The 10,401-nt window shown below is 31.4% G+C and overlaps 1 pseudogene; it reads right to left on the minus strand.

Annotated features, from left to right (window-relative positions):
• Positions 1-4,230: 4,230 nt before the first annotated feature.
• Positions 4,231-6,449, minus strand: LOC148195002 (receptor-like protein EIX2; annotated as a pseudogene).
• Between the last annotated feature and the right edge of the window lie 3,952 nt (positions 6,450-10,401).

Genomic DNA, 10,401 nt, shown 5'->3' on the forward strand with positions numbered 1-10,401 from the left:
TTAACAATGAATTATTGCAATAGGTGCACCCATGCCATGTTTACTAATAATAGCAATAAATAATCCATAGATTATAAAACAATTCTCACCCATTAAACTCATCGAAACTTGGTTTGAACAATACGTACCATTTTATTTATTTTATTAATTAAAAATCATTTTCTTAGCGTTAGCACCTATAAATTTATATTGAAGAGTGACCTGAAAATGAATCCTTTTAACTAGCATAATATACGATGCTTAAAGTGATAGAAAGGGCAGATTAAGTAGATGATAGATAAACAAACAAAAGAATTAAAAGTTTCAAAATGGTGAGATAAATCTTATCATATTAGCGTTATTGCGAATCATGAAGGCTTCTCCGATTGAATTTCCAAAATATTAAAGAGGAATTATAACTTACACAAGCAATAATAATGAATTACTGTGGAAATTGTTAGTAACGAATGCTTATTTGCTAATGTTTTAATAGACAAATTAACATGAACTACGAAAGGATCACCGAGGGAGGAACTAGTGACAGTGCCAAACAATAATGTATTGGAAAAGATAAATATTACATTTGTTCTTTGCGTAATGGATGTAATATATTCTTTTATATTAATGAAAATACCATCGTGTCGTATTTGACATCAGTTTTAAAAATTCTCCAATATAAAAGAAAGCCCCAATTAAACCCTAAAACTTATTTTATAGTTTTTTCATTTAAAAGTAACAAATGAAATAAAACACTTAATTAAAACGGGCCATGTAAAATCAAATTATCACTCTATACACCATGTTGTTGACTATGTAAACGAGGTTAAGAAGAAAAATTAAATTGTATGAAATTAATGAAAATTAAGATCTGATTGAAACAAAAAATATTATCACCGAATTGAAAAAACTCAATAAAAATAGGAACTAAATATTTAAATCATTATTTTATTATAATTGAATAGTATAACCCCATTTTAAAATAGGTATCTATTGAGGGAAAAAGTACCAAAATGGTCCAATTATTTTCAAATTCACAAAAATAATGTAAAGTTTTAAAAAAATTTAAAAAAGTAAGTTGTTGCTAATTTAGTATAATTTTAATGTATTATGATATAAATTGAAGTCATATCAGATTGGTACCATTTTAATGTATGGTAATTTTTGTTTTAATTGAAGTCGTGCGCTTGAAACGACTTCAATGTATTTTAATATAAAGTGAACTTTAGTTAACTTTGTAAATAATTTTTTTAAAAAAGATAATTAATTGTTTCACATTAATAAGTCAAAATCATATCAAGTTGACAACTTCTTAACTATCAAATCACAATAAGCTAACATGATTTCTTCATTTTTAAAATTGCACCACTTTTCAGTAATTTTAAAGACAAAATTACACCATTTTAGTGCTTTTGTAGAGAGTTATTGTTCATTTATCATCAAGGTAGACCTTTTTCTTCAACAAAACTTAAATTTAACTTATCTTAAAGTCCCACGTTTATAAGTACTCAGAAATGTTCAAATTATGTTGAAAACACGATTAGTTCAATGAAGTTGATAAAATAGAAGTAGAAATATATTTCATCTTATTACATAAAAGTAAATTACAAAAATGACCATTGTGCCTTTTATTTAATGAAAAAAGTAAGGAATTACGGGTGATGTGATGAAAGATAAAAGAGTTTATCAAGGGATGAATTATTAATGTTAAATTGGAACCCTGTAGGGTGAATTGGATTTAAACCAGTTTTTCATAATTCTTTAAAAAAACTTAAGTTTTTTAAATCTGTTTACAAATGATTTTAACCAACAAAAAAAATGCAGAAACTTAAACAGAAACACACCACTATTTTATACTAGATTGATTCTTAATCTAAGTCTAAATCCAGTCATTTTCAAAGAAAATAAAGAATTTCTCAATTGTATCCTCACGTACTCTAATATACAGAAATACAAACAAGAGAGGCTCAACACACTCTTTCACAGCCCTGCCTCTCTAGCTAAGGCAACTACGAAATTTATACAAGAAATACAAAACTTGCGTGCACCAGTGTGTGCAGATCTCATAGATGAAAAACACAACAACCCTCTTGACTATTCTTTCTTGAAACCTTCTAGATCTTGAGATCCTTCAAAATGTTTAGTTAATTGCTCCAAGAATGTCTCAACACAACTCTTTTATGTGTTTTTTTGTTATTGTTTCACTTTTTTTTTCAGAAAAATAGAATCTACTTCATTATTGAAACAAGTTAGAACACATATATATACTATATACAAAAATCGATGCACTTAATCGATTAAGTTAATTCCTTAATCGATTAGGCCCAATTCTCTGTTTTAATCAATTAGGTTATTAAAACAAACAGTACAGTCCTGACTCACTTTAATTGTGGACTTTGTTTAATTGATTAGTACAAAAGCATTTGACCATATTTATGCACTCTTGCTATCTCATGCAACTAAGACTCTATCATATATGAATTATGAATCCAAGACTCTATCCTATATGAGTTTAATTTTAATCTAGCAGTTTAAGCACTTAAGAAAGAACATTTTCAGAGTTCATCATCAAAAACAATTTTACCATACTTATTCTAGAAAGAAGTTCTAGTCCTTGTTCTTGAAAGAAGTTTGTAGTCCATAGAGTATGTTATATATAAGGCCATTGGCATTGTGATTCTTCACGGTATCAGCTTATCCGTTTGTGAATTTCACAGTTTTCATGACCATAATTTAAAAAATGATGCCAATTTATATCAAATTTATTCTGGTCTTAATTTTTGTTTGTTTGCTATCTCAGGATTACCGTGTTTGTGCAAAAGGGCGTGTTTATAAAGAAAATTGAATACAATTTTTATAATTTAAATAAAAATAACTGATGTAAATGATTAAAATTTTTACATTGTGTTAGTTGAATGATATAGATATAATATATAATTTAATTGAAAAAAGTTTACAGATTAAATCCTAATTTTTAATTTTGATTTATTAATTTAATGTATAAATGTTATAATCTTCTCATATTATCAAATTAAAAATATTAATTAACTAAAATTTAAAAAAGAATATTTTTAGAATTAAATCTATCTTACTATATATATATATATATATATATATATATATATATATATATATATATATATATATATATATATATATATATATATATATATATATATATATTAAAAAGGGATTGGGAGACCAACCCAGTCTCACTCACTTTTGAATTGAGAGGAATCATTCTGTTATGTGGAAATAACGTCTCAATCACAATGGGCTTCCTCAAGCCCAAAGGTGTTCAACAATCGTTACAAAATAAAAATAGACAAGAAAGAAACTTTTAAAGAAAATAAATGTGATAAAACCTTCTTCGATTCTCTTTCTCCAAATCCAAGTGAAGTAGCTCTGTTCTCCAAATCACAACCCTTTCGATCTTAAACAATAATAACATTTCTTCTCACACCTATAATCCAGATTTCCTCTGCCAAAAATTAAACAAATAATTAATTTCGCCAAAAGTAAAAACAACAAAACATAAATAATAATAAATAGTGAATGACAAATTAAAATTTGATGTTATTGATTTTTTTAACTAAATAATATCTTGATAATCAGTAACAATAATTATGATGTATTAATATAAAAACATATTTGTATATACAATCGTTTATGTTTATACAAATTTTGGCTTTAAATGTGTTTTTTTAGATTTGAAATACATTCTGATTTTTATTTGGTATGTAATAAAAAATTACTTTTTGTTTCCTATCTCTTTTTTATATATTTTCTTGTTCGGTTAAGTATTTTCTGAAATATTTATGGATTTTCTTTATGTTCAAGATATTTATTTTTTGGCAAATCTTTTCTACTAAACGGTGATATGTCAATTAGCAAACTAACTAATAACCATCGTGAAATAAAAAATAAGAAAAACAAAGATAAAAGCAATATTATAGATGAATACACGTGGAGAGAAAAACATTTTTAAATTTAAAATCTTTTAGTTACTTTTTTGTGCTTTTTAAGATTCTATTTACAATAATAATATGATCGATAATTATTTATATATTGATAGTTAAAAAAACGGCAATTTACCATAAAAATGCCTTCAATATTGATCTTAATATCACATATCGTTAAAATTGTTTATTAAAATAATAATAGTAATAAAGAAAAAATATTAAGTTTGTAACATAAGGTTAAAATATATTACCTCATATGTTGTGTGTAATCTCTTCAAAACTTTCACCACTGTCATGACAAATTACTTAAGAATTGGAAATATGCATGACGCCAAGAACGTATTATTAAGATTGAGTCAAACACTCCCCAAAAGCTTATAACAAATCCAATTGTCATACTTATATAATATTCACGATTGAAAATCAAATTATCATCCTCTTGAAATTTAACAATCGGTTCTTCTCTTGCCATTACATCAATACATCATTTCTTTAATGGTGGTCCACATAGATCAACATTATCTTCATATTTCGATGCATCGAAACTCTGTAATTGTGTGCCAGTTGGAATTTTTCCAGATAAGTAATTATGTGACACATCTAACACAGTGAGTCGATCAATTTGAGCAAGACTAGAAGGAATAGAACCAACAAGTTGGTTCCGTGACAAATCAAGAAATTCAAGTGATGTTAACTCTCCAACATTTGAAGGAATTTTCCCTGTCAATTGGTTTCTTGATAAATTCAATGACACCAATCCAAATAAACCCTCTATTTCTTTTGGAATTTCTCCTGATAATTGATTTTTTGAGAGATCAATGCTTCTTAAAAGTGATAATCCTATGTTTGTGAACATTAGCTCAGAACCTTTCCACATCAAGATTGCATTCAAATCATATGAATAGTTACCTAAGATATGTTGAGTGTTGACTTGATGAACTTGATAATCTCTCAAAGAAGTCGTTTGAGCCATTGAGGAAAAGTTTTTTATGCATTTAGGAATTTCTCCGGATAGGTTGTTTTGTGAGAGATCTAAGAGTTGAATGCTTTTTAGATAACAAATTTGTAACGGTAAACTCCCACGGAAATAGTTGCTTCTTAAGATTAAAAATTGCAACTGCGATAATTTGTTTCCTATCCAATTTGGGATAGATCCTGATTATCTATTTTCTGCTATGTCTATCATCACTAATTGTGTGCAATTTTTCAAGATGGAAGGGATTTTACCGGTTAAGTTATTGTTTCTCAATAACAAAACTTGAAGTTCAAGGAGTGATCCCATTGAAGAGGGAATATCTCCTATAAATTTGTTCTGACTCATATTTAAGTAAGTCAATGATTTGAAATGGGTCCAACAGTCTGGAATTTGTCCAGAAAACATATTATTTGATAGGTCCAATTGGTATAATGATTCAGCTACACCACTAGAGCATAAAAACGAAAAAAAATTTGAGAATTTATTGTTTGATAGATCAAGAATCACTGAGCCTCGTAAAAATGACGGAACAGGACCTTCAAATTGATTTGATGCAAGATTAAGCCAAAAAGAATAATAATGATTCTCTATTGGCAAATTTGGAATTGTATCTTGTAAATTATTGGATGAAATATCAAAACTCCTCCAATTTGACAATCGAAATTTGGTCCAAAACCATTTTGGAACAGTACCTCATATTCCATTATTTGAAATGTCAAGGTATCCAAATTCGTTTTGTTTTTCTAACCATTTGGGAAATAATGAACCAAGCTTGCAAGACCTCAATTTAATATGATGCAATTGAAAAGGCGGAGTCCAATTTTGACTAAATTCTAACGTCAACGAGTTATTTGACAATATCAATATCTTTAACTTTGTCATATTATAAAAATGAGAGTCAGTTAACACACCTTTCAAAGAGTTTGACATCAAGGATAATTCCTCAAGTTCCGATGGAAATCGAAGATGTTCAGAAATTGTCCCATTTAGCATGTTATTATCAAGGTACAATCTTTTTAATGATGGCAACAATTTGAGGGTGTTAGGCAAAGTACCGCTAATTTGATTGATACTGAGATCCAACGTTTCCAACTTTGCAAATATTGAGAAATCAGGTAATGTGCCATTGACTTTATTTTGACCAAGATATATTTCTCGTAATGAGTATCTAGAACATCCAGACAAATGATTAAATATCACTGTGAGATCTTCACTCAACTTGTTGAAAGATAAATGCAATAACTCCAAAGTACATGTGCTCCCAAATGATTTTGGAACACCACCTTCTAAAGAGTTAGACACAATTAACAACTGCTCCAAATGAGATGGCAATCTAGTGTCTTCAGGTATCTTCCCACTCAATAGATTATAAGAAAATCCAACTTTTTTAAATTTGAAAATGCTGAAAGGTCAGGTACAGAGCCTCTGATTTGATTGTTTCTCAAACACAATTGTTGTAATGAGTATCTAACACAACCACTAGACAAATTATGAAGAATTGACGAAAGGTCTTCGGTCATATTGTTTTCAAACATGTATAATGAACGTAGGGTGCATATATTCATGAATGATTTCAAATCTTCACCCTTGAACACATTATAGGAGAGGTCAAGGTGCTCAAGCGAATTCATGGCCAAGCCAAAATGATTTGATGTCGAACCCTTCAAGAGGTTACCATTAAGGTCAAGCTCAACAAGGTTGGAAGTGGTGTTTGACAGCCACTGGAATATCATCGGTTGTGTGAAGGAGTTTCCAGAAAGATAAAGGACAGAAAGGGAAGTAGAAAAATTGAAGTTGGAAGGGTTGAATGAGAGAAGGAAATGATCGGAAAGGCCACAATCAATTAAATTAAGTTCTCTTAATTTTGGTAGCTTGGCAATGGTTCGAAGGTAGCTAGGAGAACTGTAAAAATTAGATATGGAATTGAAGGAAAGATGGGTTAAAGAATTAAGATTAGATAACCATTGATCACTGCTGACAATTTTGAGAGCACTATCGTATCCTCCAAGATAGAGTTTATGCAAATTTGAAAGGTTTCCTAGTTGGGAAGGAATGTATCCTTCAAAAGAATTGCGACTGAGATCAAGATACTGCAGTCGAGAGAGTGAATAGTATAGAATTAGATTGATATGTGTTCTGAATTAAGCACTCCCAATACCCTCATTTATACTCACCAACTCTTTAATTACCTATCCTTTCACTCTGTCTTTCCCTTACTTTATTCTAAGTCGTTGTCGTCGTGTTTGTCTGTTTCCATTTCTTTTATTCATCATATCAACTAATTTTTGTGGTCCATAAATAATGTAGTAAAACAACCCTTATTTTATTTATAAGTATGACTCACTAAGTTACTTTGGCAATTCAGTTTATTTTGTTTTTCTGTTTAAATAATAAAAAGGTTTAATGTCTCGGTAGATCCCTATTTTCGTCCAAAATCTCAAATAGATCCCTTTTTTTTTCGGCGTCTCAATTGGGTCCTTATTTTTGTAAAATTGAAGCAATTAGAGGCTTGCCCTCAAATTGCGCAAATGGCCGTTTGATTAATCCACACACTGAACCATGCCACGTAACCCAAAGTTAAACGACCGTTTGCGCAATTTGACGGCAAGCCTCTAATTGCTTCAATTTTACAAAAACAAGGACTCAATTGAGACGCCGAGAAAGAAAGAGATCTATTTGAGATTTTGGACGAAAATAGGGATCTACCGAGACATTAAACCATAATAAAAAAAATTAATGACATTTCATTTCAACTTTATAATCCATTGTTATTAATGCATGTATTAAGATAAGGCCCAAAGCCTTATAACCCAAGTCCAGAACGCAAGGCTGAGAGATAAAAATATCTCATGTAAAAGCTACAACCTCGAGGCAACATTTGACACCAAAGAGAGAGAAAGTAAAAAGAGTCTTCTGGAAAGTTGGAAAGAAGGAGTCCGAAGCTCACTTACGGTGCACATCCATGGTTTCAGAAAGAGATAAAAGAAACAAAGTGGGACAAGGTCTTCGGCAAAGTTAAGAGAGAAAGCTCAAGCTTTTATTATTCTGTTATGAATTATTGTTATGTATTACATTCTGAAAAGAAAGGAGAACTCTATTTATAGAGTTCATGAAAAAAAAGGAGAAAAATAGTAAAACCTAGCTTAACTAAATAAACTGATTATTTAGTCCAGTAGCCTCCTCTCAAGCTGGATTGTGTATATTCACTAGTCCAAACTTGGGAATGATGGATCGGAACCGAACACGATGAGGAAACTTCGTAAAGATGTCAGCTAACTGTTCATCGGAACGAACTGGAAGGAGACGTAGAAGATTAGCCTGTATCTTCTCTCGAACAACATGGCAGTCGAGTTCTATGTGTTTTGTCCTTTCATGAAAGCTCTAGTTATGAGCTATGTGTCTTGCTGATTTGTTGTCGTAGAAGAGAGCAGGAGTTCCAACTTCTTGAACTTGAAGATCTTAAGAAGATAGTGAATCCATTGTATTTCGCATACAGTGGTTGCAAGAGCACGATATTCTGCTTTGGTAGAAGATCTGGAGACCGTCTCTACTTCTTAGATTTCCATGAGATGAGTGATGAACCAAGGAAAATACAAAAACCTGTAGTAGACCTTCTAGTATTGGGGCATGTTGCGCAATCAGAGTCACGGAAGGCTTTTAAGTGCATTGGAGAATCGGCTGCAAAGAATAATCTCTCCGAAGGCTTAGATTTTATGTACCTAAGAACATGTTGTGCAGCCCGATAATGATAGTTAGTGGGAGATTGCATAAATTGACTTAATAAATTAATAGAAAAACATAAATCAGGTCTAGTGTTGGTAAGATAAAGCAACTTCCCTATCAGTCTTCGATAGGAGCTAGGATCGTCCAACTAGCTTTCCATTTTGTATAGTGAGCTTGTATCACTCAAAAATGGGGTAGAACATGGTTTGGATCCTAACATTCCTATTTCCTCAAGGATGTCTATAGCATATTTCCTCTTACACAAATGAATTCCTTTCTTATATCTGGCCACCTCCAAACCTAGGAAGTATTTAAGTTCCCCCAGATTCTTTATTTGGAATCTGTTATGCAAAAGACCCTTTATGTGATTGATTTCTGTCATGGAATTTCCTGCCAATATAATGTCATCTACATAGACAGTACGACTGTGAAATTTGTAGGTGTCCTTTTGATAAAAAGTGAGTGGTCAGATTTTGATTGAATATAATTGACAGAAGTAAGAAAGGTGGATAATTTTTCAACATGCCTGCTGGCTTGTTTTAGACCATATAGTGACTTAGTAAGCCTGCAAACATGACCCTTTTTATGGACATTAAGGCCAGGTGGTGGCTCCATGTAAACTTCTTCATTTAGATCTCCATGTAGGAAGGCATTATCCACATCAAGTTGATGTAGAAACCAGTTATTTGAGGCTGCAAGAGCAATGAGTAATCTAACAGTAGTTAGCTTGGCAACAGGAGAAAAAGTGTCCAAATAGTCTATCCCTTCTTGTTGGGTATAGCCTTTTGCTACTAGGCGAGCCTTATATCTTTCTATAGTGCCATCAACCTTGTATTTAGTCTTGTATACCCATCTACAACCAATGGGGGTTTTTCTTGGAGGTAGTTGTGTTAGAAACCAGGTATTATTTTCCTGTAATGCTTTGATCTCTCTTTGCATAGCCTCTGCCCACTCACTCATGTTTTTGGCTTCATTGTAAGAGTGAGGTTCAGTATTTGCATTGATGGCCATAGTGTACTTCAAGTGGTTTTCTGACAAAGAATCATAAGACAATAGATCAGAAATGGGATAAGGGGTTTTGAGGTTGTTTTTATAGATAGGAATTGATTCACCTGATTACATAGTCACTTAGATACCTTGGAGCCCTTCTAACTCTGTTAGATCTCCTGCAACTATGGCTTTCTTCACTATCAGCAGCGCTATCATTGTTATCCGTGTCAGTGGTAGCCTATTGTGTCTTCCCTTGATTATTGGCTTCCATTTCAACAAGTCTCTCATCATCAACAAAGTTATAGCCGTCTAGGAGATCATTGAGAAAAGTAGTTTTGTTTGCTTCTTGGTCATTAACTTCTTTGTTGTTTTGTTGGTCTTTGCAAGGGAAAATGTCTTCATAAAAGACAACATTTCTACTTACGAACAATTCTCTAGTGTTGATGTCAAGAACAATGTAGCCCTTGATACCACTCTTGTAACCAAGGAAAATTCCTTTTCTAGCTCTTGGGTCAAGCTTATTTCTACTATTTTCAAGAGTGGAAGCAAAGCATAGGCACCCTAAAGGTTTTTAAATTCAAATAAGTGGGAGGAATATTATAAACAAGGTCATGGGGAATTATATTATTAAGAATGGGGAAGGTAACCTGTTTATTAGGTAGACAGCGTGACTAGATAGCATAAGACCAATAGGCATTGGGCACATTAGATTGAAACAGAAGCTGCAGGGTCACATTAAGGATGTGTTGATAGTTTGCGCTTTATAATAGAATT

This window comes from Vigna umbellata, chromosome 7 (assembly GCF_029865625.1).
Source record: "Vigna umbellata cultivar VRB3 chromosome 7, Vumbellata_1.0, whole genome shotgun sequence".
Taxonomy (NCBI): domain Eukaryota; kingdom Viridiplantae; phylum Streptophyta; class Magnoliopsida; order Fabales; family Fabaceae; genus Vigna; species Vigna umbellata.